The sequence below is a fragment of the Benincasa hispida genome, chromosome 3 (genome assembly GCF_027475165.1).
Source record: "Benincasa hispida cultivar pf3 chromosome 3, pf3_genome.v1.1, whole genome shotgun sequence".
Taxonomy (NCBI): Eukaryota; Viridiplantae; Streptophyta; class Magnoliopsida; order Cucurbitales; family Cucurbitaceae; genus Benincasa; species Benincasa hispida.
This window is the reverse complement of record NC_143480.1, coordinates 15,267,526-15,272,608: the sequence shown is the minus strand read 5'-3', so window position 1 is coordinate 15,272,608 and position 5,083 is coordinate 15,267,526.

Below are 5,083 nucleotides of genomic sequence, written 5' to 3'. Positions count from 1 at the left end.
CATGTTTATTTTTATGTCAAAATTAAGGAATTAGAATCCTGTTTTCTTCCGCTGCATGTTTATGTAATCCAACAATGTTAACATCTTTTACCATATTTGCAGATATTTTAAAGATTACTATATTTTTAATTTTTTTTTCTTGATTTTGCTATGTATTATAATTTTTCTAAAAAAAATGAATATCCATTCAAATAACAAAAACCAAAAATTACTCCCTCTTGAGGAGGAGGGATAAAAGAGACGAAGGAAAGACACATTTCCGAAACCTATAGGACCAAGAAGATGTCAAAATAACTAAATTATGAGGATCTTTGTTATCCTCCTTAGAGATTTTATGAAAACAGAAAACATTTATTGAAAAATTGAGTCAGAATCTAACTGGTTCAAAAGTATGATGACGCAATATTGGAAGATTATCACCTTTTCAAGCATCATGAATACTTCTCAAATCCTCAACGATCGCTTTAGCTTCCAACAATTTCACCAACCACCTAAATGAGATAAAGTTACACGTGAGATGCGTTTTGAGGGGAAAAAAGATATTTTTAAGGTCAAACATTTATTTCTAACACTTCTTTTAAGAGTTTTAATTAAATGATTGATTTAAAAATCCCTTTAAGTATTTTTTTAATACTAATTTTTAGAAAATGCTCAAACTAATTTTGATCATTAAATAAGCCATTTCTATTACAACACTATTTTTCTACCACCAATTTATTTATCAAAGACTAAAAAAAAAAAAAAAAAAAACCCCAAATGATTATATTAGGAAGACAGCCTTTCTACTAACCAACAAATTGGAAAGGGTAACGTAAAAATGAAGATAGAGAAGAAAATACTTTTTTTTTTTTAATTTAATAGAAGGAAAGCAGTTTTAAAATTTTATTTGTTTATTTACTTATCTTTTTTAGGTAAAGTTAAAAAAAAAAAAAGATTAAAATATCATTTTGGTTTCAATACTTTCAATTTTTATAATTTTAATCATTTTTTTTAGATATCTAATTTTAGTCCATGTGCATTCAATAAATCTTAAACTTAATTCATACTACTTCTTTTTTTTCCTTATTTTCTGTTTTTTATTAGAATTTTCACTATAATTTTTCAAGACATATCCACATATGGTGTTTTGTATGAAAATTATTATTATTATTTATTGAACTTCAATAAAATTATAATTAAAATTATAATTCACATACTGATTGAGTGTTTGAATGTGTGTTTTGTAAGCACCCTCTTGATTTTAGGTGTATTGCTGGCTTGAGCGACAAAGTGGCAAAGAGTATATGAGTACGTGTGAACTTGAATTCAATATTGACCCTAAAATTGAGCATACCTTTCGTTGTAGAGCAAGACATAACAGAAAAAGAAGAAGGAATATGAAAAACAACAAGAACAACGACCAGGTCGGGAATCTCATATATATTTGATATTTAATTAAATGATTTAATTAATTATTTAATTAATTATTTAAAATTAATTTTATTTAAAATTTTAAAATTAATTATTAGAATTAATTTTATTTAAAATTTGTTTAAAGAAATTTTATTCAAAATTAATTATCTAAATTAATTTTATTTAAAATTAAAGTTCTTTTTTAATTTGATTTTTGGAAAATAAGTAAGTTAAGTGGAATTTTTGGTTAGTGGGTTTATCCCACATTTTCCACTAATTAAACATCTATCCCACTTGAATTGCATGTGATTTTGGTGTCAATGCGAGGTTATTCTTCTTGTGCATGATTTTTTCTATAAATGGAAGAAATTTAATTTGGAAAAAACTTCATGCAAATTTGAAAATTAGAGAGGAATTTGTTCTTCTCAAAGTTTTACATCAAAACATATAAACTTTCTAAATTCCCCGTAAATTCATCGTAATTTGGATCTCACAATCCGTTTTAAGGCTAAAGAATAGTGGAGAAGACTCTAACGGTGGTCTACGATGTGTTCGTGATCGAATTAACCAAGAACTTGCATCAATTTTGAGTTTCTACAAAGGTTGTAACTCAAACCCTAATTTCCTTTTTTGAACATGCATGCTTAATCCTCAAAATTAATGTAATTAAAGTGCTTAAGATCCTAATTGTTTCCCCATGCATGTTGTTAACTCTAAATAGATTTTAAAATATTAACACCTAAAAGCTATTAGTTGCTATCACTGATGGACTTCTATTAGTAGCTATAATCTTTAATTACATATCAATGGTTATTAGCTAAGTTGTTGAGCTTCAAACAACCCTCTCCATTGATATCATTGAAACATGGATATTGTTGATATCTACCTAAGTTGTATCATTAATATCAGTGATTTTAAACGTTAGAATTATCAAATTTAAATTTTTTGTGTGGCTATCAATGATATGTTTATATCAATAATAGTCAATCAGTAGCTATCACTAATATATTTCTATCTATCCTAATTATTGATAGGCTTTATCAATGATACTCATTAATAGCTGTTAGTGATTATCATTTATAAAAATATATCAGTAGATATCATGAATAGAAATATAACACAAACGGGTGACCTCTTATTTGAAGGAAAATATTATCAAGGATTTGCAGCAAAGAGGTGCTAGTGTTTAAAAAATAACTCAACATGTGGCTATCCTTCTTACATTTGTTATATTCTCAAAACACCCAAATTATATGTTCATTCCTTCTAACTTTCCTTTTCATTTTTTACCTGAAAAATCATTGTGAGTGGGATTATAATTATATTTGATATTAAATTTAATTAATTAATTAAAATCAAAATTAATTTTTCATTTTTATTTCAATTTCAAAAATTGAAATATTGATTTTGAATTAAAGATTGGAAATGAAAATTGAAATTTTGAACCTTGGTAGTGAACTTTTCCACATTTTGGTGAAGTAAGGAGGTGTTTCTCCTAAATTAACACACCTTGTCTATTAACTTCATGCAAACGAAGTGTCATTGGGGTTACTCTTCAGTGCCTGCATGTAGATAAAATAAAAACCACTTCAATATCTAAGATTGAGAGTGGGAGGCTACTAACAATTGTTTCTGCAGCAGATTTTCTTCTTCACCTGAAAATTCACTCCAATTCCCTCACAAATTTAGCTCAATTGTGAGTTCCACCACTCAAATTCAAGACTGAGAATAGTAGAGAATATCTCTTGGTGGTCCACGATTTCAATTGGAGAAGATTGCAGCTCAAATTCATGTTTGAAGATGGTTTTCAAAGGTATGTGTTGAAACCCTCTTAATACCCTATGAACATGTTATTTTGATTTCAAAATTAAGAAATTAGAATCTTGTTTTCTTCCGCTACATGTTTATGTAATCCAATAAGGTTAACGTCTTTTGCCATATTTAAAAATATTTTAAAGAGTGTTATATATTATTTCTTTTTTCTTGATTTTGCTATCTATTATAATTTTTTCTAAAAAAATGAATATTCATTCAAATAACAAAAACCAAAAATTACTCCCTCTTGAGGAGGAGGGGTAAAAGAGACGAAGGAAAGACACATTTCCGAAACCTAGAGGACCAAAAAGATGTCAAAATAACTAAATTATGGGGATCTTTGTTATCCTCTTTAGAGATTTTATGAAAACGGAAAACATTTATTGAAGAATTGAGTCAGAATCTAACTGGTTCAAAAGTATGATGACGCAATACCAGAAGATTATCACCTTTACAAGCATCATGAAGACTTCTCAAACCCTCAACGACCGCTTTAGCTTCCAACAGTTTCACCGACCAACTAAACGAGATAAAGTTATACATGAGATGCGTTTTGAAAAGGAAAAAAAAGATATTTTCAAGGTCAAACATTTATTTCTAGCACTTTTAAGAGATTTAATTAAATGATTGATTTAAAAGTCCCTTTAAGTATTTTTTTTTTTAATAAGTATTTTTAGAAAATGCTCAAACCAATTTTGATCATTAGATAAGTAATTTCTATTACAACACTAATTTTCTATCACCAATTAATTAATTAAAGACTAAAGAGAGAGAGAGAGAGAGACAAAAAAAAAAAAAAAAAAAAAAAAAAAAACTCTTGTCATGTCCAAGCAAATGACTATATTTGGAAGAGAACTTTTCTACTAACCAACAAATTGGACAGAGTAACGTAAAAATTAAGATAAGAGAAGAAAGTACGTTTTTTTAATTTAATAGAAGGAAAGCAGTTATCAAATTTTATTTGTTTATTTACTTTTTTTTTTTTTTTAGGCGAGGTTGTAAAAAAATCACATTAAAATATCATTATGATTTCTATATTTTAAATTTTATTTAATATTATTATTTTTTCAAATATCTAATTTTTGTCTATGTACATTCAATAAATCTTAAACTTAATTCATACTACTTTATTTTTCCTTATTTTCTGTTTTTTTATTAGAATTTCACTATAATTTTTCAAGACGTATTCACATATGGTGTTTGTATAAAATTATTATTATTATTATTTATTCAATTTCAATAAAAATTTATTTAAATAGATTAAATTTAAGATTTATATACAATAGTGTGACTAAAATTAGACATGAAATTAATGGATATTGTTAGGGTAAGTAGATGGAATTCACTGGGAACACAGTCATATAAGATGAAATTCACTTCTTCCCGTTGTCAGAGTAAGTAGATGAATTGCTCCCTTAAGGGCTGATTTCGAATTTTGAACAATGAGGCACCTCACCTCTCACTAGCCAAAAAGATGTCTAGTTTATAGTTGGACTATAACATATGAAACACAGATACAGATATAGCTATACGATACGGATATGATCGGATATGACGATTCGTCAATTTCTAAAAAACTAAGTTACGGATACGACTAAGGATGCGTCATTTTTTTATATATATTTTTAATATATATTTCTAAAAAACAAGGATACTGATACGTTGAAGATACATTTTCGTTTTCTTCAAAAAAATCTAGGATATAGATAAATTTAGCATACAAGTTAATAACAATAGCACCAAATAGAATACAAATGTCGAAATACAATACAAAAAAAGTAACATCTAAGATGTTAAGTACAATAATTAATAAAATACAATAGAAAAGTGACTTATATTGCAAAGAAGAAGAAGGAGATTAGAGTGAGAAGTATTA